The 26,037-nt window shown below is 40.7% G+C and overlaps 1 protein-coding gene across 37 annotated transcripts in view; it reads left to right on the plus strand.

Annotated features, from left to right (window-relative positions):
- The window catches only part of DTNA (dystrobrevin alpha), a 359,261-nt gene that overhangs the window by 168,818 nt on the left and 164,406 nt on the right, over nucleotides 1-26,037 (plus strand). For 36 of the 37 annotated variants that reach the window (XR_006707706.1, XM_045458370.1, XM_045458369.1 and 33 more), the window contains exon 2: nucleotides 281-411. The gene's annotated coding sequence lies outside the window, so the exon portion shown is untranslated. Of the gene's footprint in view, nucleotides 1-280; nucleotides 412-24,222; nucleotides 24,390-26,037 lie in introns of those variants that run through there. The other variant, XM_045458371.1, reaches the window with a different exon arrangement.

Here is a 26,037-nt window from a genome sequence, read left to right on the forward strand (position 1 = left end):
AGTAACCAGCTTCTTAATCTTGGACGGTCACTTCACCCTCCTGGGCCTCACCCTCCTCATCTGTAAAGTGTCTTCTGGCACCAACGTCCGTTTTTCTAAATATTTCTTAGAGTAAATGAAAACCAAGATTCTGAGTTTGAGTATTACAAAGCATTACTAGTGTATGAGGGGATTTGAAAAATACCGTATGTTGTAGATCTGCCCATTCTGGCTTCTTGTTTGTAGGAAACATGCAAGTGCAAGTTACCTAGCTAAACAAAAGCATGTTTTCTCATTGCAGATAAATGAAGATTTACCGATCCCTGGATGAAGTGCTCGGAAAGTCTTTAAATGCCATAGTCAACTGCCATTTCAAAGAAGAGAAAATAGATGGTTTTGGAAAGTTCATGCTGTTTCTTCATTGAATTTTAGGTGAGTGCATCTGAAACAAAGACTTTAAGATGGACATTGAACTATTTCCCCTTAAAGTGCTTCTCTCCTTTGCGTGAAAAGAAAACGGCGTTAAATGTTATCAATGTTCTGTACTGTTAGTGAGGTGCCACACAAAGACTTGGTTTCTGTGCCTTTTGTGGCTTTGTTACTGTTAGAAATCACCTGAAGTGTGAGGTGTGAGGTACAGATGCCCTAACATTCTTCCTGGTTCCTATGAAGCAAATGCCTCATATGCCATTCTACTCTGAAGGTCATAATTTTTTAAATATACAAAAGTACTTAGTTTCAGAGTAATAAGCCAGAATAAGACAAAACTGTGTTCTAAAGGCATAAACTGGGGGAAAATTTCATGATGGTAGTGACAGTTTGATCATTAACAAGTCTGTGTGTGAGAGACAAGGCTAACATTTCACAGGCTGCCCTGGGGAGATTTTATACTGCTTAAATTAAAGTAGGACATGGTTTAGGTTAGGTGCAGTTTCTGAACTGCTGTGTATGATTAAGCACACACACATGCTCACACACATTAAGCTTTGTTTTGCTTGGCCATAAAATGGATGGATACAAATATTTTTTACATCATCATTCATAACTTCCCTTCCATGCTATGAAAGACAAAGGCTTGCAAATCGGTGCTTTACTATTAGTCTGCAATATGCCATTGTCGTTTATCAGCAGAATGGAAAGGAATGGAGGAATTGAGAGGTGGTCTTATGGAGGAAATTGTGTGGCTTTCCACCTCCTCCTGAGTCCAGCTTTCAAAGTGTGGTTTTATTATCTACTTTGAAGAGTGGTGATTTCCGGAACAGCAGAATAAACCTCTGTTCACAGTTCTGAATAAAACAATGCAACTGACAGAGCAATGACCACTTTCTAAATCTAATCCTAAAGACACCCATGCTTGCTTCCTTTATCCTTTTTATTAACGTCAAAGCGAAGGGGCTCATTCTCTCACAATCTTCAGGGTGTGCAAATGTGGTTTATTGAGATTGCGTGTGGAACTAAAATGGTGATTTCGTTTATTTACAAGATGTTTGTTGAAGGCGGTTCCCAGGAGCTAAACTTAGAGCCCTTTGAAAATATCAGTAAATCAACTTGTCTGGTGTAACATTCTGGAGGATAAAATGAAAATGAGAAACGTCTTTACTTAACTCTGTTTTCCAGTTTTGCTGGTCTGTGCCTGTTTTTGCCTTCTAGTCCATTCCTTCCCTGCTCCTACTCTACTGGTTCCATGGCAGCTGACCCCTATGGGCTGTATTTTCTGCCCTGAGACTCACCCCGTTGTCTCCAGCTTCCCCAGTGACCTTGAACTCTGAGCTCCAGTAATATCACCTCTTCCCTTTCTCCTTTGAGACCTCGTGGGTGGTAATGCCTTTGGCTTCCTGCTGCTGATCTCCAAGTTCATTCACTATCCCCTGTCTAGCTCTCAGTTCTTCCATCATCCAGGTAACCATTTCTCTAGGTTAAATTCCATCTTTTTAAAATATTTAGAGTGTTTTCTCATTTCTGGTTAGATTGAAATTGACCAACAAATCCTTCATTAATGTCTCCCAAAATTTTTGGGAAAACAGAGAACAGGGATTCCTTGCTTCTCCCAAGGAAAATGATTCTTAGGAAATGCATTTCAAGTTCAATGTAAAGTTGGGTGGTTTTTCTACACTGAAAAAAATTTAACTTAACTTATTGAAGCCATGTTCTAAGCTGTACAACGTTGTAGCGTTAATTCGCTGCTACTGAGGAAGTCATTGTCATATTCTTATTTTACGTATCAAATTAATGGGAAGATTTTTAAATTATCAGGTATGCACCAAATATGATTGTTACTTTTTAAATACTCACATTGCACAGACTTCTCTACAGATGAGAACTGCTCCTTAGGGCCTCTGTCCCATTCCTGTGTTCACATTTAAGTCTAGACTTAATCTATTTGATTATGGATGTGACCTTTCTCTTTCAGTAATGATAGTTTGCTACTTAAAGATGCCCTATGATCTGATCATTTCACATCCCCTATATTAAATACTGGCTATATGGGAATGCTAAGTGATCAGATGCCACATTGTGTCTTTTTTTTTTTTTTTTTTTTTTTTTTTGGCAGGTAAACAATTTACCACTGTCTCAACCATCCTACTCTAAAGGGCTTCCTTGATATTACAGTAGCTTTTCACAAAATCACTTCACTTGGTTATTTTAAATGCAAGTACCTTGCCTTTTTCATTTCCTTCTCACTTATTTATGGAGGCATTTTCCTTTTCAGTCTTTTCTCCAAGGTTATCGTGACTGTTCATCTGTCCATTTTAATGTTTTGTGGGTACATTCAAAAGGACATGGTGTTCCTCCTACCAACAATTTTCATCTATTCAAACAATGTTAATGGTAAACCTGCAATGCCTAATTGAGGATCCTTTCAGACAATGTGAAAATGCCATTACAAGCAGAATGACTTGGATCCCTTGATAACCTAAAATTGAGAGACACAGGGGTGAATAGCTTTGTGGTGTGGTTTAAGCAGTGAATAACTGATGTTCTCAAAACAAACCTTCCTTAGTTTAGTGCAGCACTGAAAGTTCTAATCATTAACATTTCTCTCCAGCTTATGGAAATGAGGCTTTATAAAGCCATATTTAAAAAAAAAAAAACTCTCAGGGAAAGAAATGCATCCATTAATAATGCATACTACATCACACAAAAGTCTAATGAGTTAGCAAGCCAGAGACTCCTGAGGGAGTGATGCAGAAACTCAGCTTCTGGAGGTTTGGTTCACATAAGTAGGAGGGGACCCATTGAAATAACCTCACTAACTTCATAACGTTGCCTGGTGGGTCAAGGGACACATGTCATAAAAGATAGCTCAGGCTGAACCCCTCCCTCCTCATGTTGGAGGAAGGGTAGGAGGAGTGGAGGTGTGAGTCCTTACACTAATGAGCAACATTGTCAATGGAGATTTTAAATTACTGCTGCCCAAATAGTTCAGGAAAGTGCTTTAAACAAGATGTAGTCAGTAGTATTTCTGCTGAGCCACAAAGTAGGATATTGGAAAAAATCAAATGTGTTTAAAGGCAGAAATCATCTGTAATCCATCTTGGTATTCCTGGAAGCTGGCCCAGCCCTTGGCTCACTGTAGATAACTTCTAAATAAATGGTTGGTGAAGAAAGACTAAGGCCCAAAGCGATGATACCTAATGCTTACTTGTTCTTACTTTATGCCAAACAATATTCTATATACACGTATATTTCATTTCAGGCTTAAACAATCCTATGACATAAGTAATATTATATTTCCTTATTTAAAGATAAGGAAACTAGGGCCCAGGGAGGTTAAATAAACTGCCTGTGGTTAAGTTGGGGGGTAAAAATGCAAATCTGGACAGTCTGGCTTCAGACCCTGAGTACTTAATTATGAGGTTCACTGTCTCTCATGTAATATAATCATCAATTAACTTTAAAACACAGAGCAACATTTTTTTATTATTAAAAACCTTACGTCATTTCAAAACATGCCCGTGTTAAGAGATCTCGCCCTAATCGTGAATGGCCTCATTTGCAACACAAATTCTCCCTTTTCAACATTCCTATTCTCCCTTTTCTTTTAAAACGTGACTGTCTAAATCGACTTCCTGATTTATATTCAAATCTCATTATTTCCATTCTTTAAAGGTTTTATCTGAAATGAGTACTTTAAAAATCCTATTTCTCCTTTTATTTCATTTGCTTCATTGAAGAACATGTAACCTTGAGCAGCAAGTTCCTTGACCTCTCTGAGCCTCGGATCCTTAACCTGAAAAGTTATGTATAAGTTATTGTGAAGACTAGAAAATAATATCCATAAACAACAAAGCACAGTTCCTGGTACAGGGTAGGAGCCCAAGAAACAGTAGCCAATATGATCTAAATACACTAGGGCCACTCCAGTATCACAGCTGGTGCTGGGGGCACCATCAACAAAATCTATTTCATATATTCCTTAGCAAGTTATAATATTTATAATATAAATATAATATATAATAAATATAGTAATATTTCGTGTATTCCTTAGCAAGCAGACCTCTTGAGTCTCGAGGCCTACTGTTGTCCCTCATCGGTTGGTCTTTGCCAGCATAGGAATCACGTGATCTGCCCTCTCTAAGCCATGCTCTCTGAGCCTTTACTTTTGCTCATGCTGGTTTTTCTGCCTGGACTCTCCCGTCACCCACACTCCTCTCCAAATCCCCCTCACCCACATGCACACATGCACTCTTTGATTCGCCTATACCAAGCTCACAGTAGTTTCATTTCTGGTTTTGAATGAAGTCTGGAGGGTCGGGATTTTGAGATATGCTTCGATGCTTCCAGTGTGGTAAAGATCGTAACACTTCATCCAGCATTACAAGCAAAGGGTGAGCTCCCTTAGGGGAAAGGGGACCTTACAGAGGTGTGCCAAGCACCAATCCAGAGACTCCATGAACATTATCTTACCTAACTTCATATTATCCTCTCAAATTAGCTATTGTTTCCCTTCTTATTCAGATAAGAATAGTAGGGTTCCAAGAGTGTAGGTAACTTGCCGATGTCACATTTCTGCTAAGTGGCAGAATGAGAATGTTAAGCTGTATCTTTCCACTGGAGCACACTACCTCGCAATTTAATCCTATAAGAATATGTATATAAGATAATGCTAGAATTTTCCATTTAAAGTACTTCCTGAGGAATAAGCTATTTTTAAGTCTCCAGATCTTTTTCTCATTGGCAAATAAGTTTATGTTTAGGTTGATGCTAAAATTAGCAATATTTCTGTTCGACAAGAGTTTCAACGATATAGCACCTTGTGGTTCTGAGACTATGCAAAAACCTAATGTATCGATGTGAGCGTAAGCTTGGAGATGATGTCTAATGCTGTCGACTGATAGAATTTTAGGGCTATGCATTATATAGAATCACCACCAGTGCTGGGGGCTTTTTAAGGCAAGGATTTCTGTCTCTCTTTTTTCTCTTTAAAAATATTTATGAAATGAATATTTGTAATTAATTATAAAAAATTTGTTTTGGATACAAAGTTAATCATTCTGTAGACATAATGACATGCTTAGCACTTCTTAAGAGGGTACATAAACGTGTTCTGAATTTTTCTAAAAATCACACTATTCAATTATCATGTATAAGAAAAATAATTGGCATGAATAAAACTCTAAATTTGCAAACAGCAATCTTCTGACTTCATTTTAATTGCAAATATCGGTATCCATAGAGAAGGGTTTCTTCCACTGGTGAAAAATTTTGACGATGCTTAGGCCACATTTATACCTATAATGATCATTCGCTCATTTGCTCTTTAAGAATATATTACACATCTCTTAATGTTTCCTGGCTCTGTGCTAGGCACCTGGGAGCCTGAGATAAATAAGGCATAGTTATTTCAGGTAATATCCTACTTTGATTTGCCATCGATTATGTCTTAGGATCACAGAATTTAAGCATCAGAAAGGATATTTCTGATTATTTCACCTAGACCCCTCTCTTAGTCCATTCAAGCCTCTGTAACAAAATGCCAAAGACTGGGTAGCTTATAAAGAATGAAATTTCTCACAATTCTGCGGGCTGGGAAGTACATTAGGGCACCGGTGTGGTCTCATTCTGATGAGGGCCCATTTCCTGGTTCAAAGCAGGCACTTGCTGTCTGTGTCCTCACATGCAGAAGGGGCTAGGGAGCTCTGTCAGGCCTTCTTTATAATCCCACTCATGAGAGCTCCACCCTCATGACCCAATCAACCCCACAGTCCCCTCCCACATTCTGATACCATCACATTGGGCATTAGGATTTCAACATATGAATTTCAGGGCCACGTAGCAACTCCTAATTTTACATTTGAGGAAGTTGAGGCCAAGAGGTTAAGTAGTGCCCCCCCCCCCCCCAATGAGCAGCAAAGTTGCAACGAGGACCTATTTGAGTCTCCTACCACCAAACTCCTGTCCATCATACAACAAATGAGCCAGTATTTCTATACTCTTGATCTTATTTTCCTCCAGGAGAAGTTTCTAGATGTAAGAAAAGACTCAGAAAACAAGGTTGATTTGGTTTGATTCACAAAACAAAGAAGTAGATTTACTATTCATCAAGTATTTATTGAGAACTATCAGGAGTTTTGCTAGGTGTTGGACATATGGCTGAGCAAAACCAGAAATGTCTTCCTGGCTCACATCCTGCGTATTGTCTGGTGTGCACGTGTGTGAAGCCGGAGCACAAAAGCCATAAACGGCCCTTTAATGGGAATACCAAAATAGTCCAGGTGCTGACAGGCATAATGTGATGCTAAAAATGGCAACTAAAGTGATTGCAAGTACTCGTTTCTTAGAAAAATGTAAAATAGTGCGATCTATAAATACCCCGTATATTAAAACAAAAAGAGACAGGCCTGTGTCTTTGGTCTACTACTGTTATGTGGGTAACTTGTTAATATTCCAGAGTGAGAAAGAGTTTACATATAAAATATATATATAAGTTTATATATAAAATATATATACATTTATATATATAAATATATTTATTTATATATATTTAATATATATAACATAATATATATATACTTGTATATATATATATAGAATATATATACAAGTATATATATATAGAATATATATAGAAGTATAATATATATAGAATATATATATACTTAATATATATAAATATAAATATATATATATATATACATATATATATATATATATATATATTAAAAAAACTAAGACTTCTATTCACAGCTCCCGGTTATGGCCCTGCCTGTTGAGTTCTCTCTTTTGTGTGCTGATTTCCCCTTTAATTTCCCAGAAGAGTTTGCAGAATGCTATTTACCTTTACGTAAGCAGGATTTTTAAAACCATGATCATCACAAGAATGGATGGAACAACGCTTTCCTATCAAAAACTAAGGGTTATGGTGTGTTTACAAAAGTTCATCGTAATGTGCTTTAATGTTAGTGCATTCGTGTGAGTGACAGCTTATGGTTTGCGCTTGTATTTTAACCATCAGTTGATTTTTGTAACTTTCAAAACCTGACTTTTAAATCTGTACAGTTTATTTCAGGAAAATGTTACACAGTGAATCTGATAGTTTCAAATGATCAAAGATAGATGAATAATGTAGCTCTCTTTTCTATCATTCCTTACAATTCCATAACAGTAGGCTGGAATTTTTTCTGTGTTTATGTGTGTGTATCATACTATTCTTCCAATTCTAGTTGCATGGATAAGTAGGGTGGCTGTCTTTTTCTAAGAGCATGTTTTTATTATTACACCACCTTTTCCTAATATATATCAACAACTGTAGTATCACATGGTTTCCCTTCCGAAGTTGAATTTCTTCCCAGAGTAGCAGCATCCACGAAAGGCACATTTGAAGATAAAAAAGCCTCATCACCAGATAAGACTACATTCTTCCCAATTCAGCCACTGCAAATGAGCCTCTCATGACCTCAATTCAGTAGAGTTCTGTTTTATCCGGCACGGATACAGCCCCGCTCAGTTCACACACCTCCTACGTGGCCAACAGTGCCGCCGTGAGTAACACAAAGCACGCCCCCACCTGAATCGCTGGCACGTCCCCACGGCACTTTGAATTCTCCTTGGGCAGGGAACATTGGCAGACCTTAAGTACAGTGGTAAAATTATCCCGATATAAAACCCTTCCCCTTCTCTCCTAGATTCTCCCTTCCCACCGTACAAGGAATGAAAGGGCCTAAGAAGCAGGGCTTACAGATTCCTGTCCTAAACACAGTTCTTAACAGGGATTTCTCCATCTCCTAAAGAGGACTCCTTTGAGGTTTTCCATATCCGCCAGCTCTGAGGCTATTGTGTGTACGGGTGCACCTGTAAGCGTGAAAGCTTTTCGGTAAGATATTATTAATCCACTTTCTGACAAATAGTGAAGTTCCCCACATTTTGTCTTACTTAATAACAAAGATAATAGTCCGGTGCAGCTCATGATTGCCTTCCCATTCGAATATTCAGATCCTTTCCATACTCACGCATAGAGTTCATGCTTAATGTATACTAACTGCAGGAAGCTGTGGTTGCCTAGTAACCAGTGGAGGTGTGTCCGAGGGGCTAAAGAACATAAATGAATAACGGAAACACTGACATTACTTTCAGCCGGGTGACCTAAGGCTTAATTCAGCACTCGCCATTCCAGACATTTCTAATGGGCTGGCGAAACAGTAGCTTTCTCAGAAGTAGCTCATTAAATCATAAAAATGAAAATTAGCATTTAATATGATGTTCTTCTAGATGGTCTGATAGGGGAAAGGAGAATGACTGGAAAAGCAACAAGACCAGAGCCTAACGTCTTTGATACACTTTTTACAGAATACAGAATGAAATGTCTGCTAGGACCCACTTTCTCAAACAGCTTTTTCTAAATGTTTAGATTCTGTTCGATCAGTTTTGGGAGGAAAATATTTCAGTGTTTATTCAATTCTTTGGTAGTATTACCTTTTTCAAGTTGAAGTTTTTAGGATTCTGAAACGGATTCTTTCCCTTTTATTTTATTTTTTTCAGTTTATTTATTTTGAGAGAGGGAGGCAGGGGCAGAGAAAGAGGGAGAGAAAGAATCCCAAGTAGGCTCCATGATGCAGAGCCCAATGCAGGGCTCGAACCCACGAACCATGAGATCACAAACCTGAGCCTTAGTCAGATGCTTGATTGACTGAGCCACCCAAGCACCCCTGAAAGGCCAGTGTTTTAAAAAGCAACGTAGAAGTGGGGCACCTGGGTGGCTCAGTGTGTTGGGCATCCGACTTCAGCTCAGGTCATGATCTCATGGTTCTTGGGTTTGAACCTTGCATTGGGCTCTGTGCTGACAGCTCTCTGTGCGTCTCTCTCGGCCCATCCCCTGCTCATTCTCTCTCTCTCTCTCAAAAAATAAGTAAACATTTACAAAAAAAAAAAATTTAAAGAAATGTAGAAGCAAGGGGAAACTGGGTAGACTTAAGAGCACGTTTAGCTGGATGATGAAATCACCCCACAAAATAAAAAATTCCTGCCTGATGCCTTCTGAAGAAAACACAACCAGCAAATCAAAGTGCATCCTTACAATGCCATTCTGTTCTAACTGGGTTACTTGGTTGTAAGCCTGGGATTCCAAACACCCAGGATGAAATGTTGCCCCTTCATTAAGTATATTACTCAAGAAAAGGAGGAGGGGGACATTACATTTTTCATGAAAATAGTAATGACCATCCTATTGAGTTGGAAGCGAGATGGGTATGAGTGTTTAAGGAGGAAAATAAGATAACAAAGGAATGCCAGTGTTGGAAAGTGATTCCACTGTCAGATCCCACCCTCACAACGTGTTTCAACCTCCCTTGCCCATAGAGAGGAAAATTTGAAGAAGCACACCAGACAAGACACACAGGCTTCAGTGCTCGGAAAAAAATAGTTTTTTACTGAAGTAGGAAAAATGTTATTACTCATAACCAAATCATTTGTGTGGACTCTACCCCACATCGAGGCAAGGCAGAAAATCATCATCCACTGTTATTAAGAGGTGTTCAAAGACCTGCCATTTGACTCTGAAGCAGTGGTTCTCAACCGTGGGCAATTTTGCCCCCCACGGAACATTTGGTGATATTGGTAGCCATTTGTATTGTCATGTCTCGGGGATGGAGGAGGTATGGAATGCTGTTAGCCTCTAGTGAGTAGAAGTCACGATTCTACTTAACATCCTACAGTGCTCAGAATAGTCTCCTAAAGGAGAGAATTTACCTGTCCCAAAGTGTCAGTAGCATCCAGGTTGAGAACCCCTGCTCTGAAATATTAAGAACCACAGTGATTCATAGCAGGCTCCACATTAGGTTGTCTTTATACGTTAGCTACTTATTTTTCACGGCTGCTTTGTTAGGTAGGTGCGACTCTTACCCTTATTTTTAGACGATGAAATTGAGGTTTGGGGGGTTAAGTAACTTGCTCAAGGCCATGCAGTCAGCAGGTAGTGGATTTTGAATTCAAAGTAGATGAGGCTCCAAAGATCAGCTCCTGCCAGGTCACTATGCTCCTCGATCCAAAACTACCTGCATCAGCTGCCTCCTGTGTTGTCTGAAACTCTGCGTCTCCAGAGGGTCCCCGTTAGAATGCATATGTGTCATCGGAGCAGGCTGACAGGGTAGTTCATCACAGTCCGTTTGTCCCCTGTCAACGTCCAGAGTGAGGGACTGGGTTCTAGGAACTTGTGTTGGCTAAGAGATGACAGTGTTTGAAGGGGACAGGGTCTTCCTGAAAAAGGAAATTTCACTTTAAAACGCCCCTCTTTGGAAGGTGACATTAGCGGGGAAGATGGGATTTCAGGTCAGGGCATAGAGTGTAAAAAGGACCAAATTGTGCACCAAACGTTTGATTGTATGAAACAGAGTAGCAAGCAGTCTCCTCACACTGAGGGCGATGGGGTGACAAGCTGATTTCTCCTGTCAGAGAAGCCCTCTCTCCTGCTCATTGCCTGCCCCTCGGGGAGTCTGAACTACCCCAAGAGCAAGGGCAGCAGTTGGGCGTAGGTGGTGCAGAATCCCCAGGGAATGTGGACAATCACAAAACAGGAAGCAGACAATTCACTTTAGCCAACACATGCAGAAAAAGAAGGCCATCGTCTGTAGCATGTAAAAAGAAAACAAAGACCTGTTTTCAGAGAATGGTTTTGCTTCTCCACTCACAATTCCCTTGACCTGGTCCTTCACACAGTCTAGCATCTGCTGCTTTTCTATGCTTCCGGTGATAGCACGCTGAGCCCAGCTACCTCGTCAGGCTCTTCTTGGGAGTTGACTCACCACTCAACCTGTGCCCCAGCCACATGGAACCTTTTGCCATTTCCTTGTCCATCAACTTTTTTCTTCTCCCCATGAGCCTCTTGTTTGAGTAAAGAGACTTTTCCCGGAAACTCCCTGCATTCGTTTCCTACGGACATTATAACAAATGATTGCAAACTTTGTGGCTTGAAATAATAGAAATTTATTCTCTCATAGTTTCTAAAATAGAGAATTCTGAAATCAAGATGTTGGCAGGGCCATGCTCCCTCTAAAGATTCTAGGGAAGAGTCCTTCCTTGCCTCTTCCTAACTTCTGGTGGCTCCAGCGATCGTTGACTTCCTTAGCTTGTATCTGCATCACTCAAATCTCTGTCCCAATCTCCCCATGGCTTTCTCTGGGTGTGTCTTTCTCCTTGTCCTCTCCTCTTATCAGGGCCCACGCTAACCAGTAGGATCTCCTCTTGCCCCTTAATTAATTACATTTGCAAAGACTATTTCCAAATAAGGTCACATTCTGAGTTTCTTGGTGACCATGAAGTTTTTAGGGCCACTACTTGTATTAGGAGCTATAATAGGATATACAGAGAAGGAGATTTTTTTATAAGGGATTGGTTCACACAATTATGGAGTCTGGGAAGCCCCTGTGTCTGCAACCCAAAGGCCTGAGAAGCCGGAGAGCTAATGAAGTAAGTTCCAGTCTGAGTCTGAAGGCAGGAGAAGACCAGTGTCCCAGCCCCAAGACCATCAGGCAGTGAGCACATTCTCTCTTGCTCAGCATTTTGTTCTTTTCAAACATTCAACGTTGGAAAGGGCAATCCGCTTTACTAAATCTACCCATTCAAATGTTAACCTCCTTCAGAAACACCCTCATAGACACATCCAGAATAATGTTTAATGAAATATCTGGGCAACCATGACCCAGTCAAATTGACACGTAAAATGAACCCTCGCACTACTCAATCCACTACACCCCCCCCAGCAGCTTTTCCTTTATGTTTTACTGGCACCGCTGACAAGGTGATTGCAATAGCAGTGATTGACTTTGACCCTTCCTCGTGACCTATGGTGGAAGTACAGATAACAATTCCACCAGCAAAGAAAAATGGGTATTAGGTAAGCAACAAATCCATTATATTTCCATGCATTTCTCTTTTGTGAAATAGACACTTTTGTATTAGTTTATGCCTTGTATTTGCAAGTGACAAAAAAAAATTAAAAATCCCTCAGGCCAGCTTAACAAAATAGGAATGGTCAGGCTGCAAATAAGGGCAGTTCAGAGGCTCAAAGGATCTTGTGGTCAGGACCTTGTTTCTTTCCGCCTTTCTCGGCTGTTTTCCTCTGGTGTTGAATTAATACTTAAGGAAGCTCTATCAATGCAGTGATGAAGAAAGCCACCGGCACCTCCCACCATACAAAATCTAGATCACAGGATTAGAGCTTAGATCTGTTTCCTACAGAACGTTCATTGGTGCTGCTTAGGTGCTTTATTCTTGATAACTTCAGTATACCTGTGGATGATCCAATCAATACCTTCCTCATATCCAGAAATAAATCCCTCCATTTGACCTCAGCCATCTACTTCTTTGACCACTTGCACCATCAAAAAGAAAGCAAGATATCTCGCCCTCCAAACACCATATCCTCCCCCTCCAGCTTGTCCTGATCTCCACACTTGCAACTCTTTGTGTTCGTTACAAAGTCTTTTTGTCCTTATTCTTTCTCACTATCAAACAACCACCTTCTGTTTTTACTTCCCTCCTTGCCTGGTTAGACTCCATGGTCCGTTTCCTTTTATGTACCTTCACCCCCCTGCATGTCTTTCCTACCGTCTATTCGCCAGGCAACAGCCAAGCCAAGTAGATGAACCCACTTACCTGCCTTCCCTGTACTTTCACCTATTTGGCTGAGCTTTGTCAAAGAAAGCCACGCGACTGAGCATCCTAGAGTCATGATCACGACGTCAGATGTGCTCGCAGCATTCCGTGGCAGCCCTACTATTTCAGTAGTCCGCTCACTCTACTCTCCACAATGACTAGCTCATTATTTCTCCCCTTGCATCAAAGCCTTCTCCCCATTCCTCATTCTGAGCTAGCAACCTTGCTTTTGACTTCATTGAGCTGACAGAAGCCACTAGAAAGGAACTCCCTCTTTCCATGCCCAAATGTACACACATACCCTCATCTGCATCCTTCTCCCTTCACGTCACAGAAGAATTAATTTCTGCACTTTTACTCTGTAGCTGGTCCCCCTTTACCCTCTTAGGACTGTGCACATGCAGTCAGCCATTTTCTCTCCCATGTTATCAGTCTGTCTGCCCTTAGTGGACCGCTGTTTTCTGCATGTAAATATTTTCTAGAGTCTCCTGTATTTGAAACATCCCCTTGATTTCATGTTTCCTTTCATTTGCTGCCCTACTTCTGCTCCCCTACAGATCCAGCTTTCTCAAAAACAAAAACTGGTTTACCCAGTCCGAGTCCACATCCTCACCTCCCATTCTTCTGTCCCGCACCCTTTCATGAAAAGGGGTTTTATTGAGGTCTTCATTATCTCCCTATTCTAAAGCTAATGAATGCTTTTCCCATTCTCATCTTACTCAGCCTCTCAGTAGCTTTCAACTCAAAGACCACCCCTTCATTCCTGAAGAACTCCCCTTCAGCTTCCATAGAAACACACTCACAAGGATTTCCTCTTACCTCCCTGAACCTCTGTCTTGGAGAGGAGTCTTGGGCACGTTTCTCCATGGATGTTTTCCCCTGGCTTTACAAAAGTCTCTTGCACCTACAGCTGTCACATGTACATCTCCATCCGGGCCCTGTCTTTAGGGCTTCAAGCAGATATAGACACAGCTTATGTGACATTACTGAGGCAGTGCCTCAGAAACATTTCAAATTCAGCACTTTACCTTGCTTACCCGTTGTCGCATTCCCGCAACAAGCTCCTGTAGCCAACTTCTGCATTGTCGTAAATGGCACCTCCATTTATTTCTGAACGCTGGGAGTTTTTCTTTCCACTCTTTTTTTTTAATGTTTATTTATCTTTGAGAGAGAGAGAGAGAGCAGGAGCACAAGAGCGTGCAGAGGAGGGTCAGAGAGAGAGAAAGACATAGTATCCAAAGCAGACTTCCCCCTCCCACGCCCCACCCCCCACCCCTCTGCCATCAGCAAAAAGCCCAACATGGGGCTCTGTCTCAGGAACCATGAGATCATGAGCTGAAATCAAGAGTAATTCACTTAACCCACTGAGCCACCCAAGCACCCCTTCTTTCCATTCTATTCTCACTCGTCCTCCCTCATTCAGTCTGTACTGGGGTCCTGTCAATTCTGTCTCCATAATATATTTCAAACATGTACACTTCTCACTGTCTCCACTGGTGGCATTTTAGTTCAGAATCCACAGTTGGCCCTCACACTGGCTGCTCTTTAAATACTCTTGCCCCTCTCCTGTCCGTTCTCCACCCCATAGCCAGGACACTCTTGTAAAAAATAAAAGTTGGATTATGTTCCTCTCATGTTTTAAATCCTTCAAATCTCCCCACTGCACTTAGAATAAATTTTAGAATCCCTCAAATCCTTGGTCTGCCAACGTCTGCATGCCATGACCCTCTGCCCTTTATGCATAGCGCTCCAAACACACTGGTCTCCTTGTGTTCCTTGAGCACACTGGGCTCTCTCCCCTCTCAGAGACCTCACACATGCTCGCCCCTTTGCTTCAAAGACTCCTCCCCATTCTTTGCAGGTGTCATCTCAAATACCACTTTCTCAGGAAGCCTATTCTTTCTTTAGACCCCATTCCAAGCATGGACACAGACTTAATTACTCACTGTGAAGCTAAGGGCAATTCTCAAAGCTTTCCTAAAATCTTGATGATAACAGAGCGGTTATAACTCAGAATATTTAAAATTAGTCATCAGCATCATTATTCCTTAGACCATAGTCATACCGTTCAAAAGGGATCCCATATTGGCTGTTTCCTCCTGGGCCACCATGTTTTAGAACCTGGTTCCCCTACAGGTAGGAATTCCCTCTGACCTGGACCTTGCTCCCCGTGCCCAGAACTTCAACACCCATCCTCCCTGGATCTAGTCCCCAAACCCTTCTTATTCCGGTTAACAACTCACAGTCTTTCAGCTATACAACTCATAGTGAAGGGAGCATTTTCCTCTGTCTCACAGGATGACCTAATTTCTCTTCCTTCATCCCGCTCTTGTAGACTAGTTTATATATAAACATAAGCCCCTTAAAGTTTATTCCAAAAAAAAAAAAAAAAAAAGAGCATTCTTCCTCAAATGTAGTCATGAGGCCTGTAGCCTCCTTTAGAATGTGGAAAATGTTGCAGTTTTAAAACTAACAATCTGGGGGTTCCTGGGTGGCTCAACTGTCCCACTCTTTGTTTCAGCTCAGGTCATTGTCCCGGGGTTGTGGGATTGAGCCTCGCATCGGGCTCCTTGCTGAGCGTGGAGCCTGCTTGAGATTTCTTTCTCTCTCTTCCTCTGCTCTTCTCCCCCGCTCATATGCTCTCTCTCTCAAAAAAAAAGAAAAAAAGAAAAAAGGTAGCAATCCGTTTTATTCTCTCTTGTTTTGCATTTTTGTTTTTTACCATTCTCAAAGTGTGGTTCTGTGTAGTTTTAATTTTATTAAGTTTTTTATTTTAATTCCAGTCTAGTTCACATACAGCATTCTATTAGAGTCAGGTGTACAATGTAGCGATTCAATAATTCTATACATGGCTCCGTGCTCACCGTGATAAGTGTACTCTTTAATCCCCACCACCATTTCACCCATCCGGCAATCCATTTTAAAATGAAGCTACATAGGTACTTAGAAACAGATATGAATAGATCAATTCAAAACTATTACTTGTGGCCAGTGGGGTTATAAGTGATTAGAAAATATTTTTGATTACTCTCATTTTTTAATCAGCCTACAATGTTTATCAAAGATATCATAGAGCCTGAATAGATGAAACAAATAGAGTTGTTCTTACACTTTGCATATTAAGTGCCACAAGTGTGATAGTATGGGTGGGCAATCCAAGCCACAGAATCTGATGTATGACTGAAGGTTTCTGTCTTCTCAATGTGTGTGTATAGGAACATATGAGCACAGAATTGTGTCTCCACTGGGAGGTCAAGTGTCGTTACCTGTATAATGAACGTGAGTGGCGATTCATCTGTGATGAACCAAGTAGGAGCTGAGGCCTCTCTGCTTTGTGTTACTTACACGCCCTGGTTTTGTTATTATGTCAGGGGTCCTTTCTGATGTCTCACCTGGAACACATAGCGTGGTGCCTTCCGTAAACAAATGAAGACCACCTGCTCACCATTACTTATGCACAGATAGCCTTTCACATGCGTAAGTGCCTCCCTGGCCGGCTTTTATGCGACTTCCCTTCCTGCTCATTGTTCCCCCGTTGTATGATGGTTTCTCCAGTTTCTCCAGTTTCTCCATTTCACATGTCACTGGGAGGCTCTAAACAGAATGCAGTGGCCTGATGGAGAATTAACCAGTGTGAAGTATGGAGAAGGATAGTGCCTCCCAGGCTGACTCCAGTGAACTCCCTGGTGTCACGTACCAGAACCTCGGAGATGTTAGGTGATCTCTACTGATGGAGCGTTTACCACCACAGACACCCAGGAGGGTCCAAAGTGCCCCATATCTTTATATTGTGGGTCAATTTATGTAAGGCATGTTTAGCTATCAAATGAAACTTTATCATTCATTCCGATCATGAAATTCATGTCGGTATATACAATGACATTTCAGACACTGCTTTGTCAACTTGTCTTTACTTATTCAGACAACTTTCTCAATTGTGTATTTCTTCAGTATTCTTTTATAAAAAAAAAAAAAAAAACTATTTATTTTGAGAGAGAGCCCGTGAGCAGGGGAGGGGCAGAAAGAGAGGGAGAGAGACAGAGTCCCAAGCAGCCTCCATGCTGTCAGCTCAGAGCCAAATATGGGGCTTGATCTCAGGAACCGTGAGATGACGACATGAGCAGAAATCAAGAGTCAAGACACTTAACGGACCGAGCTGCTCAGGCGCTCCTCGTCAGTATTCTTTTTCTCTTACCCCCTAGATAATTGTGCTATATGTTCTCTTTAACCGCATATACTTTTATCTTTCCCCCTAAGTCACCTTGTATCCTTTTCCAACTGTTTAATCTGTTTTTCCTTAGTAATTTCTTCTCCTATAGTCTTGCTATAGGAGAAGACTATATTCTCCTTGCTATTCTCCTAACTTGCTTCATGTTATAATACCCTTTGTTTTCATCAAAGCTGGCGTCGATAATGAACTTTGATTGAGTGCCCACAAGGTGCATGGCATGGCATTTGCTTCCCAGTCTCTCCATCTCATTACCTACGATTTATACACACATACGACTGTAGAGACAGCTACTACCCACCCCCCCGCACCCCTCACCTTGCCACCAACTAATTACTTATCCTTTCTGAGGAGCACATAACAAAGGAAGGGAGAAACTCAGTAACTTATCACTCCTATATCGAATCTTGGTCACTGAATATGCTCTTAGGTACATCAGGCATCCGTCCATGGAGCTTTTAGCGTGTATACCACGCAGATGTAGCCCTAGTACCCAAGCACAAAGCAAAAGCATCTGGGAAAATACACCTAATATCCCAACAGCAACCGCTTTCCAAGCTTGGGGCACACTGAATGGATGATTTCCCCCCCCTAAATGTTCTGCCTAAACGGACCTAATTAAATTATCTATCTACTCTCAAGTCAGTTAATTATATTTTTTTCATATATTGTATCTACGGCTATATTTTCTTTATCCATATTCTTATCTCCCCTTCTAGGCTGTAGGCTATTTATATTTCTCCCGCCTACATCTATACAATATGGGCTTTTAGAAGACACTTAATTAAAATTTATTGAATTAGAATAAGTCATCTTATTTTAGAATAAGTCAGGCGGAAGAGACCAAGAAGTAATAATCTTGTGTAACTGTGTATTCAGATTAAGAAAATGAATTCTTTCAAGAGTGACTTCTCAGGAATATGCCTGTTTCTTTGACTTCATGAGTAGACCTGATTTTCAGAAATGTCCTCCTCTTTTCCCTCGAGCTGAGAAAGAATATATTCTGTCAAACGAAGACGTCATCGTGGCTCTGCAAACACGCCTGGCTTTACAGGATATGGGATTGTCACAGAGGGTGACCAGACAAGTACTTAGTTCCCTGCTCCTACAAGTTCCCTGACAGTCTGCCACTCAAACCCCACAGATCTTCTGGTTTCCCAACCGAATACAAGGACAGAAAAGAACTCGGAGTCTATCAAAGACCTCTGCCTGATTTTATATCAACTCAAATTCAGAGCATCCTGACCTCACAACTCTCTTGGAACCTTTTTCCATTTTGTTCTCCTCAGGACAGATTTTGACCTGAGAGAATATTTGCTTCTTCTCAGTATCCATTCTGTTTTGCTGTCGGTGGAAGGGGGCTGTAGAGATGCTGCCACGCTGATTGCCTCTGACCAAACAACCACAACAACGGCAACAGCAACAAAACTGTGTTACCTGCCTCCAAGTAACTCCTGGTCCTGCCTTGGACCCTGGAGCACATTTGTGGAGTTTCACAGAGGATGCCAAACTGGAACTGGGAAGGGGCCCCTCAGACATGAATTTAGAGTCAGCAGGGTGATATTACAAACAGCAAAGTCAGGGCACCTGGGTGGCTCAGTCGGTTGAGCCTCCAACTTCAGCTTAGGTCATGATCTTGTGGTTCATGAGTTCGAGCTCGCATTGAGCTCTGGGCTGACAGTGCAGAGCCTGGAGCCTGCTTTGGATTCTGTGTCTCCCCGCGCCCCTCTCTGCCCCTCCCCTGCTTGTGCTCTCTCTTTGTCAAAAATATATAATAAATAAACATTTTTTTAATCTTAAAAGAAAAGCACAGTGAACACATGGCAGGACTTTGAGACCGTTATTTCACCTGTTTCCTCATCAATAAAGTCAGTATTACACTGAATTATAGGTATGAGTCCTCTAATTCTAACATTCTATGCTTAGATTTTCTAATTTAAACTCAATAATTCCCACTCCCACACAGGAATCTGTTCTAAGAAAATAACCCAAGGTATAATCAAAAACTTACATACAAAGATGTATCACTTATAAAAAGAAACCGGGAAAAGACTAAATATTTATTTCACAATGAGGGATGGCTAAGTGAATTCTGACACATCCAAATAGTAGAATTTTATGCAACTATTAAAAAATATTTTCAAATAATGTATAATAGCACGGTATGTTTATTTTACATGTCTTTCTTTAGGTGAAAGAAAGCTATAGTCAAAATCATCTAAGATTGTTAGAATATAAAAATTAAGAAATACATCAAAATGTCAATATCAGTTACCTCGGATAAATAAATTATATGTGCTTTTGATGTTATTTCATAAATCTGTATTCCTCAACTTCTCTACATTGGACTTGTAATATTACCTTTCAGTGAGAAAATGGGCACGTCATGTCAGGTTTTATTATTTATTATTATTTTATTCTTAGGTTTAAAAACCAAGTATGTTTTTCACTAAGGAAGAATCCGGATATATTCTTGAATTTTGAAAAGATTAAAAATACAAAAACAGAAATTTGGGAATAAATTTCCTTATGCGAATAGGGCAAAATGATTCAGGGTTCACAATTAGTTACCTGTGGGATCTGTATCCATCAATTTCACAGTGCTATTTAAAACCAGATACTTATTTATAGCACCGTTAATACAACTCAAAAGAGGAGTGCATGTTTTGAAAACATCTTCAGGGTAAAATAGAATATCTTGATATTGAGTTATATAAACTGAGATGCCTTGCAATAGCCTTGTTCTTTCATAAGAAATTTTCATGAGTAGAACAGATACTAATCCGATTAATATTTTTTAGGTCAGCTGCTCAAAGCAGCTGGAGAAACTATGTGCCTGCAAAAATTGTTCAATAGATCGCAATCTTTTTTGTTGCTGCTGTGAACAAGTTTTCTTATTTGATTTAAACCAGCGCCCTAACAATAAAGCTCTTTGTGGTATTCTAAACTAAATAACAATTTGAAAATGTGACCTGAAAAAATGGACTTTGCAGGGGTTCAAATTGTTTTGTCTTGTTTTGATTTCATTGACATTAGCAGCCAGTTGTTTTTTGGGTTTTTTGGGGGGGAGGGGTTCTTTTTTTTTTTTTTTTTTTGGTAGCCATCCTGTTGAATTCAAGCATGTGACCTCTGAGCCCATGTTGCTACCTCGAGTTTGTGGGAAATTAAGTGCCCTCATGTCTGAAGAGACAACAGTGAGGCAAACAACCCTGTAAGCTCTCTCCCAGGCCTGTGCATCCAAGGCTTGGCTCATCTTTCTTATAATTCTGAAGCATTATGTCTCGAAACTGTTTCCCCCGGGTGTTAAGATTCTTCATATGAAATTAGGTGGGTCATCCCAGCACATTATGTTACAAATTTTGTTCACACTGAACAAGAGGTTAATCTTAACATTGGCAAAAGGGGATTTCAAACTTTGTGAAACCAAATATATTGGCATCATATTTCCTGAATGCTTAAGAGAGAGAATCAAACAAGTTGCTTGACATCTGACAAAGGATGTGTGCTCATCATAGTTAATCCCTAGGAGGGGTCTACATTGACTAGATAAATGATACGCTCTTCAATTGACAAAATGAAGAATGGTGGGATGCATAAGCAATCTGTAGGAGGGGAAAAGACACAAGGTAAAGACTCACCAAGAAATGAGTACAAGCAGTGAACGCGTTTCTATTGAGCCAGCCACGCATGAGAATAATTATGAATTATTCAGATTGCGGTTCTATGAGTCTTTCCTTCATCAGCTGCCCTGACAAGGATTAAGGGGCTCTGACTTTCCAGTGGATATGCTTCTTGCCTTTTCGTCTATTCTGCCTCACTTCCACGCTTTGTAGAACTGTGTCATGACGAGTCACCACCCTGAAGGATTTTTCAGAGTTGCAGCAGTGCTGGAGCTGTTTTAATAATCGCTGCTGATTTGCTGTAGGTCTTTCTTTTTTTTTAAATAATTTTTTTTTTAATTTTTTTTTTTCAACGTTTATTTACTTTTGGGACAGAGAGAGACAGAGCATGAACGGGGGAGGGGCAGAGAGAGAGGGAGACACAGAATCGGAAACAGGCTCCAGGCTCTGAGCCATCGGCCCAGAGCCCGACGCGGGGCTCGAACTCACGGACCGCGAGATCGTGACCTGGCTGAAGTCGGACGCTTAACCGACTGCGCCACCCAGGCGCCCCTAGGTCTTTCTTTTAATGATAGAGAAATCTTGTGATGTGCAGCATGCATTTTATTCTTTACAGCAACTTTCTGCCATGAAAGTTTTTTCTCTGCCACAGGTTTTGTTTTTCTTGTTGTCAGTTTCTTTTTTTTTTTTTTTTTTTTTTAACCCCTGGTGGCTTCTTTGCACTAGAAGGCTTCAAAGGGATTTTAATGCTACTTTTCCTATGCAATTGGGTTTGGTGCCTGGCAATTTCCTGAGTTAGATGACTGTGGAGAAAAGCAACTAAAAGTCTGTAGTGGCGAGCAGTTTACAGCCCTTGTTACTGATCAAGGTGACCTTTTAAAGGCTGTTAAGCTAACATTGGTACATTGTTAAAAACGTGGTCTCTGTATATAATTTCTATTCTGAGGCTCTTTCTGATGACAATTCTTTTTAAAAAGTTTTAGGGGCGCCTGGGTGGCTCAGTCGGTTAAACGTCCGACTTCGGCTCAGGTCATGATCTCACAGTCTGTGAGTTCAAGCCCCGTGTTGGACTCTGTGCTGACAGCTCAGAGCCTGGAGCCTGCCTCGGATTCTGTGTCTCCCTCTCTTTCTCTGCCCCTCCCCTGCTCATGCTCTGTCTCTCTGTCTCAAAAATAAATAAAAACACTAAAAAAAAAAATAAATAAAATTTAAAAAAATTAAAAAGTTTTAAAAAGTTTTTTTTTTAATCAACTACCAACTTTAATACTCTTTCCACAGTTACTTCACATTGGGAATATGTAAAACCTTTTGGCTGGTCATCATCTCCTCTAGATAGTTTGTAAGTGGGAGCAGGCAGTCCTGGCTAGTTACCTGAAATGGTCTCTGTATTATGCTGTGTCACTACTCATATTATAAAGCATATCATTGAAAATGTGTATCTGGTTGAAAATGACAGTTTTATCATCAAGGGAAAGTCAGGCGTGAATGAGCTTTCTTGTCCCTTTAGTTCAAAACTCATAAACATTTTTGCTAAATAACTCTAGTGATAATGTATTAAGCACTTAACTGTGTTTCAAGCTCAGTGCTTGGTAATTTCCTTGGACCATCTCATTTAATCCTTTTTCATAACTTTTGAAAGTAGAAATTTTACATAAGAGTAACCAAGGTTTAGAGAGGTTAAATAATCTATCCAAGATCACAAAGCCAGTCTGGGTAAGAACCGATTTTAAAACCACATCTGAGTAACTCGGTGGTTGCTACTCTTGCCTCCCTCCCTGTGCAGCGTGGGATAGTAAGGAAAAGCCTGAGCAACCTCCCCCTCAGGAGCTTAACCACAGCAGAGAATGCTGTGAACACAGTCCTGGAGGAGTTGAGGTTTCCTCCACTGTGCTGACATAAAGCATTCATTCCCTGCTTTATTCATTCAAGAAATAGCCACCGAGCCCGACATTATGTCAAACCCTTTGCTGGTTCCATGGTATGAAAAGATAAATAGGGCAACATTCCCCTTCTTAGGAGAGTCCATGTCTAAAGAGAGAGAATAGATATGTAAACAAATTATTATGGAATTTGAGCTAAATCTGGAAAGTAAGCAAAGCTGTGGAAGCAGGGGATTGGCCATGCATGACCCGAGGGACAGAATAGCTGCTGGCCTGATGGTGGAGAGAGCACCAGCTGTGAAGGATGTCCATGGTGGGAGGGAGGGACCACAGCTGTGGCCAGGTGAAGCCTGGCACCCAGGCCTCCCATCAGGCGTCCTTAAAGCACATGCGAATAAACTGAAGGTGGTTCCTTAAATATTAATTGCATAGCCATGGGCTTGGGGGTCCCAGGATTCTTCAGAGTTGCAACTGTCCCAACTCCAAACGTCTCTTAATATGGAACCCCCAAGTATACTTTGGTTGATTCTATCAGGCTGCGTCACCACAGATCCAAATCTGTGATCACTTAAAATAGGAGGGGTGCCTGGGTGGCTCAGTATGGTAAGCATCCAACTTTTTATTTTGGCTCAGGTCATGATCTCACAGTTCGTGGGCTCAAGCCCCACCCCCCCCGCCCCCCATCGGGCTCTGCACTGACAGTTGCTTGGGATTCTCTCACTCTCCTCTCTCTGCCCCTCCCCCACTTGTGCTGTCTCTGTCTCTCTCAAAATAAATAAATAAATACACTTAAATAAATAAATAAAACAGAACTGGGACTTAATCTGTTTAAATAATGGCTAACCACAGGGTTTGATGGAAAGAAGCTGAAGAATTTTGCCTCCCACCTCTGAACTGTGATTAGAAGTTTGCTCTAGGAAAATCCTTTGAGACTACCCCTTCCTATACTGATGCAGTGTTTTCAACATCCGTGTTTATTGAATTACTTAACTTTTATATCTACATTTAAAGGAGCTATGAGACTATTGCTCCCTTTTTTTTTTTTTTTTTTTTTTTTTTGAGTTAGTAACTGGCGTTTAAAAATACTTGGTTGGAAGAAGTAGTAGATAATGATCAGTATTTTGAGGGATTAGTGGCAACTTAAAAAAATGCATAGAGTGATTTCATTTGTTTCAGGGCTGTGGGGACCCTTTTATTCTTATACCTCTGCTATTCGTTTCTTTTTTTTTTTTTCCTTGCTCACGAGGTTGAGTCAGCAACAGAAACATATTCAAATTAGACTTGTCATACAGAAAAAAAAAATCTGACTTTGTCAGGGTGGGTGGAGGGGAAAAAGGCAACTTTTTGTCAGTCTTTTGTATTTCAGCAGCTGGATTCATTGCTACCATGGTAACGGACCACATGATGAGGTGTATTAGATTGCTGTGCGTTGAGCACAAGGGGAAGAATGAACACAGCGTTTTATTGAAGTTAAAGGTTGCTTTGGAGTTTCTTCTGTGGAAATGTGTAAGGTCAAATACTATAGCTTTCAGCATATGTAGTACCTTAGAGGAAGAATTAGGGGCATGTTGGTGTCCTTAACTGCAAAACCAGGTAAGGTACAACTCAATCTATGAAACTGAACTCTTCTTCTGTTGCAGGAGCAGGACTTGCTGGGTGGAATTTCACTGTCACCCCCACCCCCAGCCCTCCGTGGGCACAGGACAAATTTCTCCCTTCCCCTGCTCCCAGCTCCCTCGCCCCCCCCCCCCCCCGTTTTCACCCTTTATTAATTTGAAAGTCTAAAACACTGTGACTTTTTTCTGGCACTTTGGTAGTATGTGTGTGAGGCTGTGTGTGCAAGTAGAAGTAAGAAAACTGGAAAGAAGTAATAAGAATGCAATAATCCATGTCTTCAGGTCAATGTAAAACAGGGCAAAATGTTTCCTTGTTTTGAACTTTAAAAATGGTCCGCTTTTCCTAGAGGACACCTTGTTCGTGGTATCGGTCCTAAGCTGCTTGTCTCTTATACTAAATTAACAGTAGGGCAAAATTCTCCCGCGTGTTACATAGTGTATTTGTTGTATTTGGGCATTTATTCCTCTTTCATCCTATTCCTGCCAGCCCCATCTGACATGAGTAGTTCGGTTTTATCTACAATTTTTACAACATATTTTATTTCCGTTTCGTATTATGCTCTTTCAGGCATTGCGGTCTATATGCTTCAGAGGATTTGAAAATAGAAGTAGATACAATACGGGTTAGTATAAAAGGAACTCTTGCTTAGAGGCTGGAGAGAGCCGAATGTAAACAATGCGGTGCGTGGGGAACCTTCCATTCTCAGAGCACAGAAGCCTCTCCCTGCGTTGTTTACACATCGCCCTAGCAGCTTGTTTCAAAAGAGGTGCCTTTGATATGCGCAGAGCAAGTGAAAGGAGAAAATTTCTTTGCTAATAACTTCTGTTGCTTCCTTCGTCGCGGTTTCTATTGATGTCTGTTGTTGGTCTTTCTCATCAGATGTTAGGATTGACTTTAATTTTTTAGTCAAGGGCTAACTTAGCCAACTTCTCTCGGCTTGGGAGAAACTTGTCCCGGCAGCGTTAGAGACAAAGCAGAGCCCCGCTGTTACTCAAGCGGATTCACTCTCCACCTGGAGTGTTTTCATACACGAAAGTCTTTCAAAAAATACTTTCCTAGCTAAAGTCGATTATTTGCCACTAATTGGCACTGACTTGGATAAAAGCCAAGAAATGATCCCAAGTTTGGTCATATACCTCTCTTTCTTCAAAAAGGCAAACAGCTTTTGTTATATCCATGTATGCCCTGTGATTTTCATTGCTATTTCCTTAGTCTCTCTAATTTTCATACATCTGGGTCATCTTCTGACTCTGAGCAAGGAATTATAATCATTTTTTCAAAATTTTTTTTGCCATAACTTCAAATAAAGGGCACTGTTTCCATGATAGCAAATATCAAAAGTATTGTAACAACACTGAACAGGTGTAAAATGCCCATGCGTGTATCTGAAATCATTCTTTCCTTTTACCCTTTGTTGTTTTGAACATGGAACAAGCTATGAGCATCAACTCTGGAACATAAAATATGCTCACAAGCATAAGTTGTTATTAGCTAAGAACAGGAAGTTCCCAAGAAGCAGTGAAAGATGGTACCTGGGAAGATATTTTAAAGTGTGAAATTCTCAATATTGACAATACCTGAGGTAGAAAGTGGTCTGTTTTTATTAAAGGAAAAATAAGGAAGG

Source organism: Leopardus geoffroyi, chromosome D3 (assembly GCF_018350155.1).
Source record: "Leopardus geoffroyi isolate Oge1 chromosome D3, O.geoffroyi_Oge1_pat1.0, whole genome shotgun sequence".
Classification (NCBI taxonomy): Eukaryota; Metazoa; Chordata; class Mammalia; order Carnivora; family Felidae; genus Leopardus; species Leopardus geoffroyi.